Source organism: Lissotriton vulgaris, chromosome 6 (assembly GCF_964263255.1).
Source record: "Lissotriton vulgaris chromosome 6, aLisVul1.2, whole genome shotgun sequence".
NCBI classification, from domain to species: Eukaryota; Metazoa; Chordata; class Amphibia; order Caudata; family Salamandridae; genus Lissotriton; species Lissotriton vulgaris.
Genome location: NC_141694.1, coordinates 1,223,583,459 through 1,223,609,124, shown reverse-complemented (window position 1 = coordinate 1,223,609,124; position 25,666 = coordinate 1,223,583,459). Strand labels below are relative to the sequence as shown.

Genomic DNA, 25,666 nt, shown 5'->3' with positions numbered 1-25,666 from the left:
CCCCCCAATGTAAGGAGATGAGACTAATCTTGCCCAGTTGAGTCTTCATTTTCTAAGTTGAAATATCTGGAGAGTCCATCTGCATTGGCATGGTTAATCCCAGGCCGATGTTCCACTGTATAGTCCATCCCCTGTAGGGAAATGGACACCTCAAAAGTTTGGGGTTTTCACTCTTCATCTGTTTTATCCATAAGAGGGGCGTTTGGCCTGCCTGAACAATGAAGTGAGTGCCAAACAGGAATGGCCTCAACTTCTTCAGAGCCCAAACCACAGCAAAGGCTTCCCTCTGTATGGCTGACCAACGTTTCTCTGTGGGGTCAACCTTCTGCTAATAAAAGCTACTGGTTGATCCTGATCCTCTGCATTAAGTTGTGACAACACAGCCCCTACCCCAACTCAGAAGCATCTGTTTGGACAATTAATTGTTTAGAAAAGTCAGGACTTTGTAGAATGGGAGCAGTGCACATGGCCTGCTTAAGGTAATCAAATGCCTTCTGACAGCTAACTGTCCACTGAACTTTCTTGGGCATTCTTTTTGATGTGTGATCCTTCAAGGGAGTCACTATAGACCCATTTCCTTTAACAAATCTCCCCAGTCAAGCCCAAGAAAACTTTGATCTGAGTCTGCATAGTGGTAGCAACCCAGTCCATGATGGTCTGAATTTTCTCTGTAATGGTTGAAGTTGACCTCCACCCACAAGGTGGCCCAGGTACACAACCTTACTCAGCCCTATCTGGCACTTAGTAGCCTTGATAGTGAGGCCTGCTTTTTTCAGAGCCTCCAAAACATTCTTTAGGTGGACCAGGTGATTCTCCCATGTGGAGCTAAAGACAGCTATACCATCTAGATATGCTGCACTATAGGCTTCCAGGCCTGTGGGAACTTTATTCACCAACCTTTGGAATGTGGCAGGTGCATTTGTCAACCCAAAGGGCATTACCACAAATTGATAGTGCCCACTAGGGGCTGACAATGCTGTTTGGGGTTTGACATCCTCAGCTAGTCTGATTTGCCAATAACCAGCAGTGAGGTCAAATGTGCTTAAGAACTTGGCTGAGGCCAAAGTATAAATAAGCTCATCTGCCCTAGGAATAGGGTGAGCATCAGTCCTAGTGACTGCATTGAGTCCCCTGTAGTAAACACAAAACCTACTTTCTCTCTTACCACCCTACGTATGAGGTTTTGGTACCAGGACCACTGGACTAGCCCAAGGGTTATCTGAGGGCTCAATCACTCCCAATTCCAGCATCTTTTGGACCTCAGTCCTGATGCTATCTATGACATTGTCAGGCTGCCTGTACATTTTGTTCTTCACAGGTAAGCTCTCCCCTTTGTCCACTTCATGGGTATACCAGGTGGTCTGACTGGGAGTCGAAGAGAACATGTGCCTGTATTGATTGAGCACCTTCCTACAATCAGTCTGTTGCTGCTCAGTGAGGCTGCCTGCCAAAGCCACACCATCAACTAAGCCATTGTCAGGCTTCTGTGAGAGGAGGTCAGGGAGTGGGTCACTCTCCTCCTCCTGCCCCTCATCAGTAGCCATGAGCAAGCCCATGTCTTGTCTGCCCTGTCTAAATATGACTTGAGCCTGTTCAAATGGAGCACCCTGTGGGGCTCCTGGGAGTTCCCAGGTCCACTAAGTAAGTGACCTCTCCCTTCTGCTCAAGAATGGTATGGGGTCCAGTCCACTTGTCCTGGAGAGCTGCTTGGACCACAGGCACCAACACCCATACCTTCTATCCTGGCTGATAAACAGCCAGTACAGCCTTTTGGTCATGCCAAGCTTTCTGTAATTCTTGACTTGCCTCAAGGTTTTTACTTGCCTTCTACATGTATTCAGCCATCCAGAAGCGGAGACGTAGTACATAGTCCACTATGTCTTGCTTACGTGGATTGAGAGGTAACTCCCATCCCTCCTTCACTAAACACAAGGGACCTCTAACAGGATACCAAAATAGAAGTTCAAAAGGGCTGTAGCCAACACCCTTCTGTGGGACCTCTCTGTGGGCAAAGAGAAGACAGGGCAACAGAACATCCCATTTTCGCCTGAGCTTTTCTAGGAGTCCAATTATAATTCGCTTCAGGGTTTTTTTTAACCTTTCAACTAACCCATTGCATTGTGGGTGATAGGGTGTGGTGAACTTGTAGTTCACTCCACACTCCTTCCACATTGCAGTAAAATAACTGGACATTAAGTTTGCACCTCTGTCAGTTAAGACCTCCTTAGGGAAACCCACCCTGGAAAAGATTCCCAGGAGGGCCCTTGCCACCACGGGAGCTGTGGTGGTCCTAAGGGGACTTGCTTATGGGTATCTAGTGGCATGGTCCACCACCACTAGAATAAAACTGTGCCCAAAGGTAGTTGGAGGGTTCATGGGACCAATGATATAAATCCCATCCCTTTCAAAGGGGACCCCAAACACTGAAAGTGGAATCAAGCGGGCCTTTGTGGTTCTACCTGCCTTACCACTGGCATGACGGGTAAGACAGGAGCGACAATACTCCTTGGTGTCCCCTGACATGTGAGGCCAGTGAAAGTGAGGGATAAGTCTGTCCCAAGTTTTACTTTGGCCTAGGTGTCCTGCCAAGGGAATGTCATATGCAAGGGGGGGTAGGAAGCCCCAAAACTTCAGAGGCATAACCAACCTCCTGGTGGTACCAGGTTTTGGGTCTCTACCCTCCGAACATAGGAGTCCCTCATCCCAGTAGATCCTGTGGGACCCACTGACACGCCCAGCAGCCTCAGCTGCAGCTTGCTGTCTGAGGGGTTCAAGAGAAGGGCAGGTTTGCTGTTCCAAACTCCCCTGCCCCCAAGAACTCAACCTGCTCTGGTTCAAGCTCATGAGGGGTAGTTCCTTCACAGGGACTAGGATTATCTCAATCTGGAGAATGATCCTCACTCTTTGTTTGGGGGGCAGACACAGCCTTGCCCCTCCTGTTCCTTCTCTTGGAAAGCACCTGGTCCATTGTTCCAGGATCCAGGGCCTGTTCAGTATTTGTCTTCTTGGCCTGTGACCTGGACACAGCAAACACACCTGCAGTGATGCCCAGCATTGCTGCATGAGTCCTTAATTCCACATCTGTCCAAGCTGATGTCTCCAAATCATTGCCCAACAAGCATTTCACAGGAAGGTCTGAGCTAACCACAACTTTTCTTTGGGCCAGTTACCCCTCCCCAGCTGAAATTAACAACTGCCAAGGAATGGTTTGTCCTGACATTGTTAGCATTGGACACTTGGTAATTTTCACCAAGTATGATCTGGTCAAGGTCCACAAGATCTTTTCTCACCATAGGGACACTTGCTCCTGCGTCCCAGTATGGCATGGCCTCCATACCATTAATTAAAGGCTGCTGCCTGTATTTGCCCAGGTTACTGGGACTGACAAATAAGGTGTCAAGATCCCTGCCACCATCACAGACAAGTACAGCCTGAGCTGGAGTTCTGACTAGGCCAGACCCCACCTCAAATCCCAAGCTTAACCCTATTAATCCCTTTTCTCTGTACCACCACTTGAAACTGTACTGGGGGCGCAGTTGCCTTAGGGACAGTAGTGGTTGGAGTTGAATCCTTGGCCTTGGGACAATTGGCATATTTTGTCCAATGGGTCTTTTCCTTATATAAATAGCACCAAGGTTTATGTTTGCTTTTACCCTTGTTGGACCGTGACTCCTCCCCAGATGCAGGTTTTTAGGACCCTGATGAAGACTTTGATCTTTACCCTTGTCCCCACCCTTATCTGAAGTTTTAGCATCTTGCTTCTTAGGATCACCACCAGTGTTCTGTTTGTTCTGCTTGACTCTGATTCTGACCCACTTATCTGCCTTCTTTCACAATTCTTGGGGAGAATGCAGATCAGAGTCAACCAGATATTGATGCAACAATTGAGTTTGGCAATTATTAGGGATCTGCTCCCTCATAATCAAATTGTACAATCCCTTGAAATCATTCACTTTGATGTAAAGTAACCAGCCTTCCAGAGCCTTGATAGCACAGTCCACAAAGTATACCCAGTCCTGATTCTATGCCTTCTGGGTGTCTCTGAACTTAAACCTGTATTGTTCAGTGGTTAAGCCAAACCCATCAATGAGATCACTCTTCAGGAATGAATACTTATCACCATCCTCTTCTCTAACAGTGAGGAGCTTAGCACTACCTTTGTCAGCAAAGGAGAGCCAAAAGATAGCTGCCCACTGCTCCTGAGGGTCCCTCTGAACTTTGCAGGCCCTCTCTAAAGCAGTTATCCATTTTTGGATGTCATCCCCAACATGGTAGGGAGGTAAAATCTTGTTCAGGTTCCTATTGTCAAAAGAATGTTCCTTAACTCTAGAGACACTTTTGCTGCCACCGTGGGACTTGAGTCCCAATTTCTTCCTAGCCTTCTGGACTTCCAGGGACTCCTTATCAAAGGCCAACTGCTCTTGCCTGAGGCTAAAACTGACTTTCTTAAGCTCAAGTAGTTGGTATTCCCTATCGAAGGAGTGGTCCCTCTTACTTGATGCAGGAGTCCCTAGTGACTGTCCTGAATGGTTAGACCCTGCAGCGGGAGATCTAGATCTCCTGGGTAAACTCTACACTCTTCTAGTAGGGGGAAAGAGGAGGCCATCTTGGCCCTTATCTTCATTCTTTTCCTGAGCATCTGAGTTGTCCATGGGGGACCCATCTTGGTCCTCCTGGACAGGGTTTGAATCTAAGTCATAGAAAGTGTTCTGTCCTGACTTGTCCTCATTCCCTGTCCCACCCACTCTATCCAATTCCTCTGACCCAGGGTTCTTCCTGAGGTAATCTAGGATGAACACCTCTATCAGGCTTTGAGTGTTGGCATTTCTCCCTGCCTTTAGCTTTCTAGAGGCACAGGGCATTCTAGTTCTTGGAATGAAAGCTCGCTGTATCTAGAGGGCAGAGAGCTACTGACATATCATTATAAGACATACTAAGTAATGTGTGGTGTGTGCACCTACCTAACCTAGTGCGAAGCTAAACTCTATTAGGTTGAAGAAAGGGTGTGCTCAACCCTTGATTTACCCAACCCCAAGTTCAGTAGAACGTACTTATCCAAGCTAGTATTATCTGTACCTATATACTAGTGGTTTGCAGTTAATCAATACAAAGTTTTATCTTGTAAAACAATGCAGGCTTGAATCCCAACCGCTGCACACCAATGTGAGAAGTTGGCCTGGTATATGCTGTCCACTAATTAAAGTGGACACCTTGCACCAGTCCAAACGACCCTTATGATGTATGAGGTCAAAGATAACCTTTAGAAAGCTATCCTAGTGGTAGCTGTGGAGAGCATCCTTCAGGCTCAATCTTGAAGGAAGGTAAACAGCTTGTTTTACCAGAATGTCACCGTTATTATTAATTAAATGAAAGTAGATTCACACACTAGTTATATAAATATGTATTTATTTATATAACACTCTATTGTATCCTCTACACAAGGATACAAAGCACACAATACTGTAGCACAGAATCAATCGTAAGTAGCAATAATACACAGTGGGCCCAGAGGGGGACCAAACCATAAACCAAAATAGTCGTATAAGAACCACGACTCTAGTTAAGATCAAGTCTAGAAGGTGTGTAATCGCTGGGACCCCAAGGAACCACCCAAGGTGAGTACATAGGGACCCGACGGTGGACGGGTCCAGTGTGAGTACACGACCGCGTGCACCGTACAATTCAATGGGAGAGTTGTGATTTCACTTTTACAGTTTAAGGACGCTTCCCAAAGGACTAGGAAGAAGCCCTGTGGAAGTTAGGAGGTTAGAGAGCCACCGCACTCGTGGATACTATGGTACCCAAGTAACCTATCCCAGGGGAGCCGGGTGCATAGGTCTGAAGTAGCGTTGGACACCGCCGTCGATCTCAATTGGAGTCTTCAATCAACAGTCACTGCAGGGAAGGAGAAAAGCATCCAGTGGAATCAAATGTGGATTCAGGATGAAGAGAACCTGAAAGCAGAGGGACAGAGTGTGTGTCACCAGGAGTGACAGGGCTCAGTAAGCAGATGACCACCAATGTTGGATGTTTCAGGTGAGATGAAGGGCTTCTTGACTCAGCAGCCACGGGGACCAGGCAATGTTGAAGATGACCAGGAGCCAGGTGCGAGCCGTCCCACGAAGGATGTCGAGTGCTGAGGGGTTGGAGTCTGGCGGGAGCATCAGCAATCCTTGGCAACGGCAACCCACGCAAAAGGTCAAAAAAGGTTGCGGAGTAGACCAGCAAGGTCCAGGCGACTCACCAACTGCAGGGGAGTCAGGGCAAGCCTAGACCAACCAAGGAAGCCACAAGAAAGTAAAGTTGACCCACACAGGGACTCACAGGCCGGAGCCACAGGAGTCGTGAGGGGACCTCAGGCAGTTTCAAAGAACAACAGCTTGCAGGGCACAGAGTGCATGGAGGCAAGAGTTCTTGGTAGTAAATGTGCTCAGAGGTGGAGGCTATTGACAGCCCAGTGCACAAAGTTGGGGAACGCCAACAAGCATATGCACTTGTAAACGTACACGGTGCACAGGTGTTCGGATTATGTAGTCCCCACGAGAAATACTGGCCTCAAACTTGGTGAGAAGTCAGCTCAGGCTCAAGGAACATCGTAACCCACCTCCTGTGTTGCTGGAATCTTTTGGAGACCTCAGGACATCAGGAGCAGCAAACCAGTCAGATGCATTGCAGTGCCTACAGATGCAGGGGAGTGGCTCCTTTACTCCAAGGTAGACACTTCTGTTGTCTTTGATGCTCCACAGGCCCTGCATGGAGCCTGTATGGTGCATGGGCACAGACCAAGCTTAGGAAAGAGAAGGAGACAAAGTCGGGCCCAGTCGAAGACCAGCGAAGTCCAGAGTGTCCAGACGGTTGGTCAGTGGTTAAATCTTGTCAACGTCAAATCTAATGTCTCACAGCCAGGTAAGACCTTTTGTACCCACGGAAGAGGGTTGGACAGATTCAGGGGATCCACCCAGAGGAGGGTCTGGACAATGGGGAGGATACTCCCCTGTCATTTGTCCAGTTTCACACCAGAGCAGGAGCCAACGGCTTACAGAACTGGTTTGAACTGGACTATGCACAAGAACACCAAGTAGGCCCCTCGTGCAGACTCTCAGGCACTTTGGAAGTGCACCCATCCAGCCCCAATACACTAATTCCTGCCTGGGAGGTGGTCACAGCTCCCTGTGACAGGATGCCTATTGTTCGGCCTTCCCCTGATGCTCGAGCTTGGCTCAGCATCAGGAGACCAGAAATGTGTCTCTTGTTGGCAGCATCCATTTTGTGCTAAGCGGGTCGAGAAGGCTGGCACTGAGAAGACCAGGGACCTCACGTAGCTTGCTTCAGAAGGGTGGAATCAAACCTCCCACACCGGTTACCAGGTTGAGCTTTGATTTCAAGGTGTTTGATAGCAAACATGATATGTTTTGCTGCAGCCGTTCTCGAGATAGCATTTACCGCAAGTCTGGCTGCGTCACAGACAACCCGGGAGAATGGTCTCCGAAGGCCGCAGAAGGGCTCTGTTCTTGCAGGAGCATCCTCTCACTTAAAACTCTGCACACTGCCTTCAGGATTGTTAAGGGCTGCTATAGGGGTGAGATACGTTTTAAGTGTAGTGGCCCATAAATATAGTCATCCTATATCTTTCGTAAGTGGTGCACGCACCAACTTATACAGACTGCAGTAGCAGGCTGTAGTTCCATTTTGCATGGCCTCTCCTGGGTGGCATAATACATGTTTCAGGCCATGGGAGTCCTCTGGGGTACTTATGTCCTGGGTACATGTGTACCATATTCTAGGGACTGACAAGAGTAATTCAGTATCCAATCTAGAGGGTAGCTACTACACGACATAACCAATTTAAGAAGAAAGCAGATAGACTGGGGTCCTGATTAACAGGATCCCAGTCAGACTAGTCAAAACAGTGTAACATCAAGCAAAAAGTGGGGGTAACCATAAGAAGCAGATCCTACTTTCCTACACTGTTTATTTGAAGCAGACCCGTTTTAAGACTCTGGGGGTTCTTAGACTCTCTTTGGGCCTATCCGAAAATGCAGATGTCGGGGATTACATTATTTAATGGATATTCTTATATAGGTTATAATCCTAACTTTTCCCGTCAACTGCACGAAAATTTGATCAACTGCTGGCAGGCATCCTGCATACTTACTTTAGGCGGCTCTTTCTTTGAGGGTGACTGTCTTCTCTCTTTCGAGATAATAACACAGCGATTTTCTCTTCCATGCTTGTTTTCTTCTCGAGGGTGGAAGACGTTAATTGTTCCTTTAACGACTTTTTAGATTACTTGAGGCAGGTCCTACCTAAGAAGGGTATTAGTTGGGTGTATCAAATGATCCTGCCAACAGAGATCCAACAACGGGCTGACATTTTTCAGACATTAATGAACAATCGATTGGCAACCAGGCATAGAAAAAGAGAACGGGCGCTCAGCAAACGGTATTTGGAGGTAGTTGTACTGCTGAAGCTGTATTTATAAAAATCGAATATGGATTGAATCATGTCCCTGAACTGATGTCTAAGGATTAAAAGTGGACTAGAATATTGGATACTTTGAGACTCTTATTGATCATCTATTACTTAATGTGTGCTGGGAGAGGAGTTGTATATATTTTTCAAACATTGGATGATAAGTGAAGCCGAAATCTTGGGGTCAAAGTTATTCCTGATGAAATGAGACATACAAATATTTTATCAAATTCAGTTCTGAATGTCTCCCGGGTTAAAACTCATCAGTTCAAATGTATCAATGACTTCTATTATACTCCTTATTATTTATTTATTATGAATTTGAGGCAGGACTCAAAGTGTTTTCGATGTTCTGGCGATTGGGCAGACTCAGTTCATATCTTTGTCACTTGCCTTGCTATTTTTCACTACTGGCAGACCGTATTTGTTAAGCTGAATATGCTTTGAATAACTATCACGAGGTGGGACCCTAAATTAATTGTATTGGGTCATTCATCTTGTGTACCAGCCCACCTAAGTAGTATTTGTTTCTGTGCTCTCTCTGTTGCTCAACTGAATCTGGCCTGACATTGGTTGCTGGCCCAGACTCCAACCCTATGCTCTGGTGGCATGAATTGACCAATATAGGTCTCTTGGAGAGCCTGATTATCCCTAATGATGACGGCGTGCTTGCCTTAGGGAGATATGGGCACTGTTTAGGGGCAGTTTAGTGATATTGCAGGCAGTTAGTGACCACCAATCTCCACAGCTTATACTTTCCTTGGGGCATATTATCAAGAACAGCATTAAAATATTGCCGGTTTAGCGGCAGCAAACTGCTGCTATAGCGGCGATAATGGGCTTGATAATATGCCCTGGAGAATTCCAATAGAAGTACATGTTCACACCAGAACATGGACTTCTATTGGAATTCTCAAGGGCATATTATCAAGCCCTTTATCTCAGTTTTAGCGGCTAAACCGGGGATAATTTTTAACGCCGTTCTTGATAATTTGCCCCTTCGTTTATTCTGTCCTTCATCGTACTCCTTTTTTTATGTGACCAGCTACATTGTCTCTATGATTGTTCGATTGTTATGTCTAACAACTTTCGCACCACCGACTGATGGATTTGTTTTGTAATGTGTTATTTTGTGTCTTACTTATGACCTCAATAAAAATATCTAAAAACAAAAGACAAAAGAGTGTGCTTGGGTTTGGCTGCTGGTAAATGAGTGGCAACAGATTTTCTGCTGCTTTGAAATAATGGCACAAGCTTCTTTCCTTTGACGAATGTAGCCTGATAAGTCATTGCAAGAGCCATGAAAAATACTCCGGCCCCAATAATAATGGAATTTCTGCCTAAAATAGACACAGTGGAACAGTTGAAGTACTACAATGCCATGCACATAGAAAAATCTAAATGCTAGAATATGCAATTGAGTTTTTCGGAATGTCTGAGCTCAAGAACATAATTGTTAACTTTTTCTTTCAAGCGTAACTTCACAAGTGGGAGTAGACTCTCTAGATTATCAGTTAGAACATCTCAAGTAGGTTCACTCCATCCTTGTTCAACGGATGAACTCCTTTTTTTAAAATAATTGTTCTAGTTAATTCTTGTGTTTATTCATATCCTGGTATATGTTTAATTCTTTTAAACTCTGTTGGAGATAGCAAGTTGGAGCTCATTGAGTGAATAAAAGAAAGGAAGATACAACAAATCATGGGGGCCTCTCCAGCTCAGTGATGTTATCAAATGTCAACAGTTTGGATGTTGCCATTACCTCTTTCATAAGACCGAGTTATTCTGTGCAAATTAAAAGTCCTCTCCTCAGACCTTCAGCACATTCAGAGAAATCGAGGAGTGACAGCACATTTGAATGACGAAGAATGTCTGCCAATATTTAGATGACTGAGGGCCAGATGTAGGTCGACATTTACTGACCGGTAAATGGCCATTCTGGATGTAGGTGGCCTATTTTACCGATTCGGTAAATTTACCGAATCGGTAAAATACTGAATCTGTATTTCTACCGATTCGGTAATTTTGGGATGTAGGTGGGACTCTTTTGAGTCCCACAGGCCTTACCGAATCGGTATTTTACCACCCAATCCAATTGGGTGGTAAAATACCGATTCCAGGTGTGCATGCACATGTGTGCATGCACACCTATGGCATGTGACAGACGGACATGCCCTTAGGGCATGTCTGTGTGCCACATGTCATACATGCCTTAAATCGGGGTGCTAGAGGGTGTCAAAGTGACACCCCCTGCACCCTTGCAAAATTTGGTATTTACCGAATCGGTAAATACCGATGCGGTAATGCCCATTGATTCCTATGGGCTGCAATTCAATTATCGATTCTTTCTACATCTCCCCCCTTCAATTTTACCAATTCATAAATACTGAATCAGTAAAATTCTGTATTTATGAATCGGTAAAATTAACTTACCTACATCTGGCCCTGAATGTTTTATTAACGTGACCATCAGATATGATCAGTCAGACTGATTTTCTATACACTGTATCAAGGTCCCAAGAACTGAGTGTTCTCTGTTGATTGAACACATAGATATATTTATGCAGAGGGCCCAATCAGGGTTAATGACAGATACTACAAATAGTAAGATAGTTTGTCACCCTACAGGAGTTGTTCAGGTATTATATTACATTAATACTATACCATTGAGCCTGAACAAAATCTCTGCAGGAAGTTTGAACCTTCAATTTACAAAAGGACCTGGTCAGCAGAGCGAGAGATTAACACTCATACAACATTCCAAAAATGAGTTAAAGTGTAGTGTACTAGCAATAGATTTGTGCTGGTGGTGATCACCACCCTTTCTGGGACCCAGTACTCTGTTTTTTCATGATCAGACTTTCGCTCAGAGTGAGAGAGGGGGAAAGGAGGAAGAGAACTATAGGAAACTGAAACAAGGAGAGAAGGAATAGATGGAAAAAACCTGCAGAGTGATGTAAAGATAGAGGAAGCAGAGGTTCAGTTTTTGGGAAAGAAGATAGGTCCTGGGTACCTGATTAGCAGGAGGCCAAGGCACACTTAGTCAAGAAGCATCAAACATCAGGCAAAAAGTGGGGGGCAACCGTCCAAAAATGGGCACTTCCTTACACAACCCCCAAACGAAAGAGGATGAGGCTAACCTTTCCCTAGAGAGCCTTAATTGTCACTAATAGACACTAGTAAGATGCACTTTCACTTTTTCTGTGCACTTTTTAAAACTATCATTGGGGGTTGGTTGTTGCTCTTGATACTCACTCCCACTGCAACTCGGGAGCATCTTACCTCCTATATTTTCTGCCTGACTCTCTGGGCCGCTGCAGATTCTCCTTTTCGCATGTGCAGCGAGAGTTCCTCTTTCTCTTCTCTTTGTTCCTTTGCTGGCCACCATTTCGGGTGTGTGAAAGTCTAGCGTTTGTATATTTCTGATACCTGGGGGCTTCTAAAGCAGATGGAGCACAGAAAGCAAGCCCGTCTGCGCCCATCCAAGCTCGGACCACGCTCAGCGCCAGCCCCCTGTTTGACCTTAGAAATTAAGGGACCTATTACCTATTTTAGTGATTCCCAGTTTTTTTTTATCAACGCCTCATGTAAACCTTGTCTGGGTCCCCAGTTAGATGCTCACTGCTACACAAATGGCTCAAAATGCTTGGTTTGTGATTTCTTCCTCACTAACTTTCATTGTACCTCTTTTGCTGCTACTAAATTGCCAGAGGCACCCCTAAACAATTTAAAATAAGTTGTAGTTGTACCCTTAGCAATGCCAGATTGCTTGTTAAGCATGTACTAGAGTTTGCGGTGTTCATGGAGAGTCAGAATATTGATCTGGCCTTTATCACTGAAACCTGGGCAGATTCATCATCCGACCCAGACCTATTATCGGCATTACTCACGGGATTCAGGATATTTAGACATGACCACCCACTAAAAAAGGGTGGAGGGCTTGCATTCATATCCAGAGATTAACATAAAACTATTTTCAATATCTTTCCTAAGAGGTCACTCTGTGAAACTATGCATTCTAAAATGGAACTTAATAGTCACTATTCTTTTAATGGACTTCTCATTTATCGCCAGCCTGGGTCTAGAAAAGCCTTTACCGAATCCATTGGTAGTCTCATAGAATTAAAAGCTGACGCCACAGATTTTACTATTCTAGGTGATTTTACTTTCCATATGGATAACCCGTTTGATCCAGAATCTATTAACTTAATGGATCATATGGATGGTGCAGGTCTAACACACATTGTACAGGGCTCCTCACGCAAAGCTGGGCATCTTCTTGATGGTATTTTCACAGACAATCCACAGCTCATCTGGACATCCTCGCTCCCCTTGACATGGTCTGACCATAAGGCGATCATGTTCGAGATAAATGGCTATCTGAGGCAAAAAAATCATGCCCACAAATTGGAAGTACTACTAGACGCCTATGAAGTACTATTGATGCTGGTCAGTTTAGTTCATCTCTTATTCATTCAACTCCATTGGTCAGCCCCGATTCGGATACAGCTGTTCGTAACTACCATCAATGGCTGGACGTATCACTAACTCAGTTAGCTCTAGATAAGAATCTTCGTAGCCATAAGACTAATATCTCTGAACCTGGTTTTACTGATGATCTTAGATGGGAAAAGCAGGAATGTAGGGGATCAGAACGTAAATGGAGCCTTGAGTATAAACCAGAAGATAAAGAGAAATATAAAATCAATTTTCAGAGCTACAAAAAATGTGTCTAATTGAGAAAAATAAATAATTTGAGACAAAAATAGAAGGATCTATAAAAACATCTTCAAGGAAGTATCACAACAGTTAAAAAACTATAAAAACTTCCAGATCCAAAGAATCCTAATATCAATCAACAATTTTGTAACAAACTAGCCCTTCACTTCCAAGACAAAGTTAAATCTGTCTATGAGTCTTTTCTAGATATTATTGAAACTGTTGATTTAAACAACAGACTGGCGAAGGACACACATAACGTCAGTCCCCTATCCCATTTTGGGCCTCTTATGGTGGATCAGACACAAAAGACACTGATGCAGATTAAATGGGGCTCACCACAGGACCCATGTCCGGCCAAGATACTGCACTTGGTCCCAGAGGTGATAGCCACACACCTCACAGCCATGTTCAACAACCTATTTGAAGCAGGATATTTTCCAATAGACTAGAAGATAGGGTCTATTCTTCCATTATTAAAAAAAAAACTTAGATACTGCGGACCCCAACAATTATTGACCAATTAATCGATTGCCTTTTCCTGCCAAATTGGTCACAAAAATCATCAACCAGGACTTAACTACCTTTCAAGACAAAAGAAAGAGTCTGTATTCCACACAGTTTGGATTTCTGAGTAATCAAAGTACCGAACTGGTGTTGATTACAGCCACAGAAGAAATCAGGCAGATGATAGATAGTGGAGTGAATGCGGCTCTGATCCTCTTGGACCTTTGAGCCGCATTAGATACGATTAATCACGCTCTTTTAAATGGTCACCTTGAATCAATTGGGATCAAAGACATGGCACTCAAGTTTATTACCTCTTTTCTGGCTGCCCGTACCCAGACAGTCTCTCTCTGTGATTTTATCTCACCAGCCTTCCCTTTGCTCTCTGGGGTCCCTCGAGGCTCATATCTGAGCCCCCCTCTATTTAATCTCTGTGTTAACCCACTTGCAGCTCTAATCAGATGATTCGGCTTTTCTCTGGTTTCGTATGAGGATGACATGCAAGACTGAGATCCTGTTGTTTGGTAATAACCCCTCTTTTTGGTCAAACAACTGGTGGCCCCAGGAACTGGGGATTCTACCGATCTCCAGTGGTAAAGTAAAAAACTATGGAGTAATTATTGATAGTAAGCTATCTTGTGAGGGACAAATAAATCACATCACTTCCTCATGTTTTTTTCATTTTGAAAACTCTAAGGAAAGTGTTGCCTTTCATTCCATTGAGCGTACAAAAGATGGTATTTACGACTTATTTAATCCAAAGTGGACTACTGCAACAAGCTTTTTCTTAATATTTAAAAGCAATATTTACATAAGTTACAAACGCTGCAGAGTGCCGCAGTATAGTAACTGGTAGGCATCCCGAAATATAAATCCACATCTCAAGCATTGATCCAAATATACGGGCTCCTAATAAGTAAACGGATCCAGTTTAAGACACTCTGTATTGCCTTCAGGTCACAGAAAGGCGCTGGCCCTGAATATTTGATACAGCGTTTTCAACGCTATATCCCAACATGCTCCCTATGCTCATCCACCAGTGGAAACCTTGTAATCCCCAGATTTAAGAAAGCCAACTGGGGTGGTAGGGGATTCATCTCAAGCACAGCAAGGCTGTGGAACTCACTCCTGACAGAACTAAAACTTCACATTGGTACACAGAGCAGAATATACATCACAAACGTGCCTTCAAGGGGCTGGCAACACTTGCTGTCACATAACACAATAGCATTATAGCATTTTAATGTTACAGTCAGGATGTGCACAGTGGGATAAAACACTCTAGAACCATACTATGACAGTCTGCAGAGTTCACTATTCTGAGTGCAAGCGATTACATGTAGGATATTAAGCTGTCATAATCTGTTAATACGAGACTCATATGGCTTATTATTATTCTTTTTTTGGGAGGGGGCATCCTCGTACAACATACATTCAGTCATTATCCCTAATATCAGCTTGTTTCTCCAATAAATATTGTGCATATAGACCCCAAACCTTGTAAAAGAGTAGACCCATGAAGACCAGTCTCCTGACTTTCTTATTCAGAGTCTTTGTGTACCCCAAAAGCATTAGTAAAGGATCAGGTGAGAGGGATTGAACTGTAATCTCATGTAATATATGAAAAATGTGTTTCCAAAAGTCCGCCACTGGTTGGCATAACCATGCAACATGCTACAACCCTGCCTTTGCCTCCCCACAGCGTTCGCAGCAGTCTGTATCCCTAAGCCCATATCAAAATAATCTCAGCGGCGTATAGTGTTCCCTATTGAGAGACTTGAAATGGACCAGTCTGTGCCGTCCATTAAGTGAAATCTTTGAAGGCTTCACAGCAGTAACGTCAGATATCATCAGTGAGGTCAACCCCTATATCATGTTGCCACTCTAGTCTAGCCTTCGCTTATTGGGTATGCTTAAATGCTTGTGACTTGGCATAAACGTTCGAAACTAGCTTGAGGGGGGATTCTGAGCGTATCACCAGCGAGCGAGAGGCTAACTCCAGAGGTTATTGCAGTTCGTCTCCAAGTAAGGCTCTCAGTGCATGACGAACTCTAAAAAAATGAAATTGTGTGAGAGGGGTAAGGTCAGGTATGCCTTCCTCTGCCTCCTCCCAAGTGCACATTCTTCCTTCCACAAACAAATTGCCCATCACAAGTATCCGTAAAGCTCCCAGCGAGCGGCGCACCCCTCTCTCAGCTCTAATGCTAAGCCAATGGCACCATTCCACCGGCATTAGCGGGGAAATAATAAGTCACCTGCTTGTTTTCTAAGCAAGACGTGCCAGACATGAATTGTAGAGTTAACTGAGTCCAGCACACTGCAGCACCTAATTGGTGCCTGAAAAAGACAACGAGGGAGGTGGTCAGGGTTTGCAGCTACCTTCTCTATTTGAAGATGTGGCAAGCTATGTGGGCCGTGGATCCAAGTGTGAGATAAAATAGCTCCAGGTCTGGTGCCCCCAGGCCGTCCGCAGAATAAGGCAAAGTAAGTATATCCAGTTTAACACGGGGAGTTTTACTAGCCCAAGCCAATTTACTCAACAGGGTCCTTAGTGTTTTAAAAATTGTTTGGGGTACCGCCACCAGAATATTAACAAAAAGAAAAAGGAATCTGGGTAGTATTATCATTCTCATCAGCGACACACGCCCCACAAGTGAGAAAGGAAGGCGGATCCATCTGCCTATATCTTCCTCCAATTTAGTGATGGCCCGGCCATAATTTGCCCTGAGTATTTGTTCCCCATCGGAGTAGACCTGTATACCCAGGTATCGGACCGGGTCCGACGTCCATTGAAGGGGATAATCTAAGGCCATCTGCACTGTGGCCCATATCAAAGAGAAGATAATACATTTATTCCAATACATTTTTAGACCCGATATGCTGCCAAATCGCAACACCTCTCGGATAACTGGAGAAAGATTAGTGTCCGGATGCCGTATGTACAGTAGCATGTCGTCCGCGTAAGCAGAGACAATAAGATTATAGTTGGGGAAAACGAATGTCCCTATTGCCGTGATACTCACGAAAAGAGCAGATCAAGGGCTCCGCAGCCATGGCGTACAGCAATGGTGACAAGGGGCACCCTTGTCTTGTGCCTCTAGAATTCTGTATGGGGGAGGAAACAGTATCTCCCAAATGCACACAAGCTGTGTGGGAGGAGGGGGGGGGGGTTATAAAGCAATGAAATTAATCTTCAAACAATGTATCCAACTCCCAAATGCCTTAGCACCACCAGCATGTACTTCCACTCAACCAAATCGAAAGACTTTTTCAGCTGCAGCCGCCTTGACACCCGGTTTAACATGCTGTAGAGCCGCAAAAACTGTTACCAGATTGTAGGCTACCGTACGGCCAGGTACAAAGCCCATCTGCTCAGGACCCACCAAAATAGCCAAAAGCGGGGTCAGTCTGTTGGCCAATATTTTAGCAAAAATGTTAGTGTCGACATTTATCAATGATAGTGCTCTATAAGATGAGCACTCTTGGGGAGCCTTGTCAGATTTCAATATGGTTGTGATCAGTGCCTCACGCATGGAGGGGCGCATTATGCCAGGTTCTTCCATCTCCTGGAACAGAGTGATCAAGTATGGGCCTTATAAAAGGCCACAGTGAGCCCATCTTGGCCAAGTGCACTTCCATCCTGCATGGAGTTGAGTGCCATACGGATCTCAACAGCGTCAAGAGGTCTCATGAGATACTCTCTGTGGCTATCCATAAGCCAGGGTACTTGTATGTATTTCAGGTAGTTCACTATATTTTCTTTGTATGGGGTAACTTTGGAACTGTACAGGTTCTGATAATATTGGCCAAACCTATTTACTATTTCCGCCGGCTCTTTCAGGGCAGTTCCCTTCTCATCTAATAATTCTTGGGTGACTCCAGATCCATACCGTCAGCGGACAATCGCCGCCAGCACCGAGTCTGGCTTGTCACCCTCACCATAGGATCTGGCCAATGTGTATTTCCCCATGTGCTTGATTTCGCTGTCAGCTTCCCTGTGGTACTCTTCCAACATTATTTTCAATGGTTCTAAAATCTGAGGGTCGTCCCCGTTAAGTGCCACTGTCTCTAGCACAATCAGTCGGTCCTCTAACAGGGCCAGTCTACCTAATAGAGCGGAGTACCCCCAAATGTTTATTTATGGCAACTCCCCTTATGTATACCTTAAATGTCTCCCATAGCGTGGCAAAACAATCCACTGAACCAACGTTAATTTCAAAGAATTCAGTAATAGCGGCAGCTAATTCGGCTTTGAATACCGTGTCCAGTAGTGGGTACAGAGAAAACCTCCACAGAAAGGGGGGAGGCCTCGGGGGAATTTCAATCGCTAACAGAATAGGAGAGGTGTCAGAGAAGGAGCGACCTAGTACTATGCAGTCCTGTACCCTGGGGAGTGGAGCATTCAATATCAACCAGTAGCCTATTCTTGTGTGTGTATCATGGTACGCCGAGTAGTACGTGTCCCCGTCTCTCCCAGGGGACCTGGTTCTCCATACGTCCACCAGCTGCAACTGCAATGCTGCATCAGCAATGGCCCTAGCAGCCATAGATGGACGCCTAGGAGGTCTCTTCGATCGATCAAGCGCCGGATCCAACACGCAGTTAAGATCCCCACCCCAAATTAGTGGCAATGGGTGGCAGCCCCTAATTTTTTTTTTGTAAATATCTTTTTATTGCAGCAAGATCAGAAATGCAGACAGTAAATTTAAGCCATTCCCCTTGGTGCTCAGTGAAAGCGCCGCTCCCTCACCCCTGTATCACACAGCCATTCAGCTCGCACCCCGGAGGTCAAGCGGCAAAGTCATAGGTACAAAGAAACTGCGCTGGATCGTTCTGTACATGGCTGTAGCCACCAAGTGGATGGGAAATGGCATAGCTACTTTTGGGTCCTAACACTCCCTCTTCCATGTCCCAAGTCCAGTGTGAGCCAGAAGTCCCCGTACACCCTTCATGAACAAAACCCCCTCCCCTTCCCCGTAACCCCCTCAACCATTCCTACCCCGCCACCCTCGTCTAGGATCCCCCCCCAGCTTCTCCCCACCCCTGCCCAGTCCCCCCACCCCCCTAGGCGTGCCAGAGTATCACCTAACCGAGCTCTCAACCCCTTCACCAAGATCAGCTCCGAAACAAGGCCCCAGGATTTATCAGCAATCATTCGTAAATCATCACAATGGGACGCAAGGGTAGTGAAATAGCAGCGCGGGCTTATACTGTCCCCCCGTCAGGCAGGTGTCCCGCAGGAGCCGGGCTATGCACCGGGGAGTCCTCCTCCTCCACATCCAGGAGCGTGAGATCTAGGACCAGCCCCTCCCACGCCCTGGCTCTCTCCAGTGCCATGTCATTGTCTAACCTAAGCGCCGCTCGCAGGCGAAGCTCACCCTCACATCTGGCCCATTTAAGCAGCTCAGCCTTCCAGCGCTCTACTACGGGGCCCCGGGACGCCTTCCACTGGGACGTAATGGCCCGCTTCGCCAGGAGAAGCCCCAAGTCCAGGAACTTGCTAGTGACTTTATTCTTTGACGTGTGTGGGAACCAGTGTAGTATGCAATGTGCCATGGTGAGTTGCAGGTCCCTCTCCGTCACCTCCCTCAGAACCTCCACTACTTCCTCCCAAAAGGGCCCCAGCTCAGGACAGGACCAGAACATGTGTTGGAAGTCTGCGGGATCCGCCGGGCAGCGCGGACAGGACGCCGGGTGGGCCGGGAAGTACTTATGTAGTTTGTCAGGGGTCAGGTAAGCCCTATGTAGGACATAAAAGTGCACCAGCTGGAATCTCGCGTTGCGCGTGCCATTCCGGGCCCCCTCCAGTATGCCATTCCAGGCCTCCTCGGGGATCTCAGTCCCCAGATCGGCCTCCCATTTCGCCTTCAAGGCCAACAGTGGAGCGATGGATTCCGAGAGCATGCGTCGAGATAGGCACGTGACCGCCCTGACCGTCCCCGTCATCATCACGACGTACTGGCAGCCCAGCGACAGCGTCGGCTCCGACATGCCCGCCCCCCAGTGCTTGCGAATCGCCGCCGTTAACGCCGCATGTAGGAGGAAGTCCCCCCCCCGCCAGCTCAAAGCGCTCTTGCAGGAGATCGAAGGGCAACATCACCCCGTTTTCGTACAGATCGCCCATGGAGGAGAGCCCCCGCTGATCCCAACCGGCCAGCCCGTGCCACGAGCCCCCGTGCGGCAATGTCTCGCAGAGTCTAAGTGGGATCTCAGGTGCGTACGGGACCGTGACACCGCACCTCCGGCGGTATCTGTTCCAGCATTTTCGGGCCGTTGCAAACTCCTGCGTGAGGTGGAAATCCCCCATCGGAAGTCCCAGGACAATCCGGGACAACACCTGGACCGGACCCGCCGGCTCCCCCGACCCGTCCGCCTCTCTCCTAGCCCGTGCCACCCACTGCGTCAGCCACTGCAGCTGTGCCGCCAAGTAGTAGAGCTCATAGTCCAGGACAGCTAGACCTCCGCCCGCCCGAGGGCGGAGAAGTGTGGCAAGGGCCACCCTACGCCTGCCCGCCCCCCATAGAAAGCCGATGACCATCGATCGCAGCCGTCGAAAGTAGCTCGCCGGGATCCAGATCGGGAGGGTCCCGAAGAAGTAAAGCAGCTGTGGCAGGGTCACCATCTTGAGGAGCGCCACCCTCCGCCTGAGCGATAATGGGAGCGTGCCCCAAAACTCGAAGTTCCCTTTAGCGTGCCTGATCGCCGTACCGATATTCCCCTCAAGGATATCGGCACTGTCATGAAAGATCGAGGTGCCAAGATATCGTAGGCTCCTCTCTTCCCAAGTCACGCCTTCCGTAGTTAGCGGACATGCTCTCCGTGGGCGGGCCGGGAATAGGTGAGATTTCGCCCAGTTCACTCGGAGGCCGGAGACCTTACTCAGCCATTGCAGGAGAGTCCTAGCCCCACGCAGGGAGTCCGCCGAGTCCACCAGGAACATCAGTAGGTCATCAGCGTATAATGCGATGTGGTGTATTTGGCCATAGACATCCAGGCCCTGATATGCCCGGCCAGCCGGGCCCGCGCCGCGAGGGGCTCGACAGCCAGGGCAAACAGCAAGGGGGAAAGAGGGCATCCCTGACGGGTGCCCCTGCCCACCCCACACATCTCAGAGATGACCCTCCCTGTCCTGACTCTCACCGTCGCGTTTGTATAGAGCAGCCTCGTCCAATCGACGAAGCCTTCGCCAAGGCCCAGAGCTCGTAGCACATGGAAGAGATAAGGCCATTCCAGGCTGTCGAAGGCTTTCTCCATGTCGACAGCAAACACCACTGCCTCGTCGCCGTCGTATGTGTCAGCCTCTAGGATATGCAGGAGTCGTCGCACATTAAGCGCCGTGTTGCGGGCCGGGATGAAACCCGACTGGTCCGCATGTACCAGCATGGGCATGTGGGGGAGCAAACGCGTCGCCAAGACCTTGCTCAGGATCTTGTAATCCAGGTTGAGCATGGACAGGGGGCGGTACGCCGATCTGTCCCATGGCTGCTTACCCGGCTTCAGTAGGGGGACAATCAGCGCCTCCCTCGTGGTCGCAGGGAGACAGCCCAGCCGCCTCGCCTCGTTGTACAGCCACGTCAGCCGGGGCGCTAGGAGATCTACGTAGGTGAGATAGAATTCTGTAGGGAATCCATCGGTGCCCGGTGTCTTGTTTCTCGCCAAGCTCTTGATGGCGACCCGCACCTCTCTCTCCTCGATTTTGTCCCCGAGTCGTTTCGCGTCCTCCTCTTCCATTTCCGGCAGGTCAAGACCCTCCGTAAAGGTCTGGAACTCCTCCACCGAAGGGAGGACCCTGCTGCGGTAGAGCTCTGTATAGTAGTCGTAAAACAGCGCGTTGATCCCCTGCTGATCAAATCTCGCCGCCCCGCGTGGTCTCTGAGCTCAAGGATGACCGAGCTCCGGCTGGCCGGGTTGGCCAGCCAGGCCAGAAGAGCCCCCGATTTGTCGCGTTCCGAGTGCGCCCGCGTGAGGTAGGCCTTGTAATCAAAGCATCGGAGGCGCTCCACCGTTGCCGCCACCGCCTCCCGCGCCCCCAGCAGGGCCTCGTGAATGTCCGGCCGTTCAGGCCTCTCTCTCTCCAGCCTCCGCAGGGTCTCGTCCTCTTTCTCAATTTCTACCAGTAGTGTTCTCCGCACCCCCGATGACGTCGCAATGCACTGGCCCCGTAGTACGGATTTGAAGGCGTCCCATTCCGTCGTGGCCGAGCCCGCCGTGCCCGCGTTAATTTGGAAATACGTCTCAATGCCCGAGGCGATCGTGGTACGGAAGAGCTGATCTTCCAGTGCCTCAGGGCGGAGTTTCCAAGCCGGTATTCTTGGGCGGATCTGCGACCAGCGCAGCCGCACGAGAAGCGGGTTGTGGTCAGAGATCGAGCGCGTGAGGTACTCGCTGTGGCACACTTCTGCGTGCACGTCCTGTGAGCACAGGAAGGTGTCAATACGGACATGTAACTCGTGGAGGGCGGAGAAGAATGAGTAGTCCCTGTCCGACGGGTGGTTAGTCCTCCAGGAGTCAACCAGTCCCCACTGGCGTTGCCAGGCTGAGCGCGCAAGTGCGAGTCTACCAGCTGGTGCGTTCGGAAGGGGGGGGTGGGATCTATCCAGGGCGACGTCGGCGACACTGTTAAAGTCGCCGCCCAGGAGCAGGGGCTCCACTAGGAACTGGGCTAGTTTATTGGACAGTAGGGAGAGGAATGCAGGTTGGTCCACATTCGGGGCGTACAAGCAACCCAGGTTAAGGTCCCTCCCGTCCAGCTTGCCTCTCACCATTATAAATCTCCCCTCCGGGTCAATTACCTGTTGTGTGCACTGAAAGGGGACCCCCGCCCGTATCCAGATGGCCACCCCCCTAGCATAAGCAGAGTAACCGGTGTGAAAGACCTGCCCCCTCCAGCGCCTCTGCAGTGCCCTCCCTTCTTTGTCCAGCAGATGAGTTTCCTGAAGGAAGGCTATGTGTATGCCCCGCCTGACCAGATAGGAGTGGATCTTATGGCGTCTATGCATCGAGTGCATCCCCCTTACGTTCCATGTGAGACATTTGTAGCCTAGGTCGGATCCCATGGTAGTGTCCACCAAGCCCCGTTCGCCCTCTCAGCAACCCCCCCGGCACGCCTAGGTCCCACCCTCGTCCCCCCCCCCCCAACTTGCATAATCAAACTACCCCAACACCCACACCCCCGGACAGACAACCAACGTGGAAACCCCATCCAAACTCAAGTATCAGAAAGCGTGTCACTACAAAATAGGACTGGAGAGGCAGCGATGCCGGCTCCATACGGGCCCGAAGCCCACCGCCCCCGCCCCAACACCCCTAACAACAAACAGGAGAGGTCCCCCGACTCTCCCCGTCCCCAAGGTCTCAGTAAGAAGTCCCGGGGGGCACCCGCATCTCACTGCATAGCGTCCGGAAGTGGCCCCCCCCGCCTGCACGCCCCAGTACCTTACTTATGTGGCCGGTCTTCCACGAGCCGTCTCAGCCAAGGATACCATCCGCTGTCTGGGGAGTCACCAACGGCATGTCTGTCTCTGACAGCTCGTGCCTACTGCTGGAGCCAGGGCTGGGAGCACTGGCCTTCGACTGCTCCGACGTGCTGCTGGAGGGGCTGGCGTCCCCCTGGCTGATGGCCGCCACTGCCTGCACCGCCTTGGCTCGTTCCTGCTGCCAGCCCGAAGGGGAGCCAGAACGTCGCACCGGTGCCGTTTCCGTGGAGTGTCTCCTGGGAGGGGTCCGTGGTGTGTGGTCCGTGCCCGGCTCCCCCCTTGCGTCCAACCAGCTCCAGGCCTCCTGTGGCGTTGTGAAAAAGTGCGTGCGTTCTCCATCGACCACCCGCAGTCGCGCCGGGAACAGCATAGCATAGGGCAGTTGCAGCGATCTCAATTTCCGCTTGACCGCCAGGAAGGAGGCTCGTTGCTTCTGCACATCCCTGGTGAAGTCCGGAAAAATCATGACCCTGCCGTTGTCGATTCTCAGGTCCGGGACGTCTCTCACCTTCCGCAGTATATGGTCTCTGTCCCTGAAGTGCAGGAGGCGCAGTACAATCGGGCGCGGAGGCGCCCCCGGTTTGGGGGGACGCGCAGGGACCCTGTGTGCCCGTTCAATGGCAAAGAACGGCGAGAGCCCCTCCGGGGCCACCTCAGATCGCAGCCAGCCCTCCAGGTAGGTGACCGCGTCCCGCCCCTCTGTGTTTTCAGGGACCCCAACGAGGCGGAGGTTATTGCGCCGAGAGCGCCCTTCGCTGTCCTCCGCTCGGAGCTCTAGCACCCGTACCTTCTGCGCCATATCCGCCAGTGACTTTTTCAGCTCCACTACGTCCCCCGGGAGACTTTTCAGGGTAACCTTAGAGGTCGCCACCCGCTCCTTCAGCTTCCTGTGGTCGTCCTTCAGTAGGGTCAGGTCCGACCCAATGGTGTCTATGCTCTTCTCAAGAGCCTCCCGCGACGCCACAATCGCCTGCATTATGTCTCCCAGGGAGGGGTCTCGCGGGTGGGACGAGCTCCCGGCTCCCTCCCCTAGCGGGACGTCGTCGACAGGGTGTCCCGGGTCGTCCAGCCTCAGGGCCTCGAAGCCCTTCTTCCTGTTGCCTCGTACCATCCTTGCGGGCAGCGCTCGTCCGATGCCTCTGCAGTGGCCGCCGATACTCCCGCTCTTTGTCCGCCTCAGGTCCGCCGACTCCCTTGCTCTCTGGGCCCGCGCCTCATGGGGTCCAGTCCGTGGAGCCGTCCAGAGGCCAGGTCCCGCTTCACCAGCGTTGTGGGGCACCAGCGCCCCAGGTCTGGGCACCTAGAAGGCTCCGGCAGGGTGCGCGCCACTGAGCACCAGTCCCGATGTGGCCCGCTGTAATCGGGCATCCCCGGCCAGTTAGGCGCTTCCTCCCGTCTGTAAGTTCAGCGCCTCATGAGGGTGGGGAGCCAGCATCACATCCCGAATTCCCCTCGTCGCCCTCTTCGCTCATGTGCCACCGACCACCTGTGGCGCAGGCTCCCTGGCTATGCCACCGCCAGGAGGGCAGGACAGGTGCTCTCCGCAGGCCCAGCACTCCCCGCGGCCACCGCGGCCCAGCAAACGACCGCCAGGGCCAGATAGGTGCCTCTTCCCGCCTTCAAAGTCAATGCCTCGTGGGGGAGGGTAGCCAGTACCTCATCCCCCGCTCTCCTCGTCGACTTCCGCACTCGTGTGCCCCCAAACCACCTGTGGTGCAGGCTCCCCGTCTAAGTCACCACCAGGGGGGCGGGTCAGGTGCCCCACGCTGACCCAGTGCTCTGCGCGGGTCCAGTGGGTCCACAGCCGGCCGCCAAGGCGATCACCGGGTCTCTGTCGGCGCCATTTTGGAGTCAGGCAGGCCGATCGTCCCCCTTTCTCTGAGTCCGCCCGCGAGGGTGCCAGCCTCTACCCCTCACCTCCGCTCGCTCCCGGGGGGTCTCGTCTGGCCAGCGGCTCGCCACCACAGCGCCAGAGGGCTTCTCCTCCTCTCCCAGGCTCCGTCGCCAGGCGCGTCACAGCAGGACGGCGGCCGCCATTTTGTGCGCTCGCATCCCCGTGTGCCGCGCTCGCCGCCAAAAGTCCGGCGGGGCAGTTACAGGGGCCCCCCGTCCTCCAGAGTCTCCCTGCGTGCCCCTGATGTCCACCTGGGCACTGTTGAGGGGTCGGGGAGTGCGTCGGGGCGCAGGATATGTGGTGGTGCGAGGCGGGCACGGAGGAGCTCCGGAGTCCCGCTTCCACCTACATCAGCGCCTTAGCCACGCCCCCATGGGTGGCAGCCCCTAATGCATGTTAAAAGTGAATGGTAGAACTGAGGGTCATCATAGTCAGACCTGTATGTATTTAGAATTTGAAAGTCAGCCCCCCTTCCATGACATCTTGAGATTACAAATCTACCAGCATGATCAGTCTAGCATTCTTCAAGTTGTATGGCTGACTTGGGATTAACCAAGGTAATTACACCCCTGGAGTGTGAGGTGAAGCCGCCTGCAGG

The 25,666-nt window shown here is 49.7% G+C and overlaps 1 protein-coding gene across 1 annotated transcript in view; it reads left to right on the top strand.

The window, feature by feature from the left end:
- The window catches only part of LOC147708651 (uncharacterized), a 211,925-nt gene that overhangs the window by 165,678 nt on the left and 20,581 nt on the right, over window positions 1-25,666 (top strand). The window lies entirely within an intron of this gene.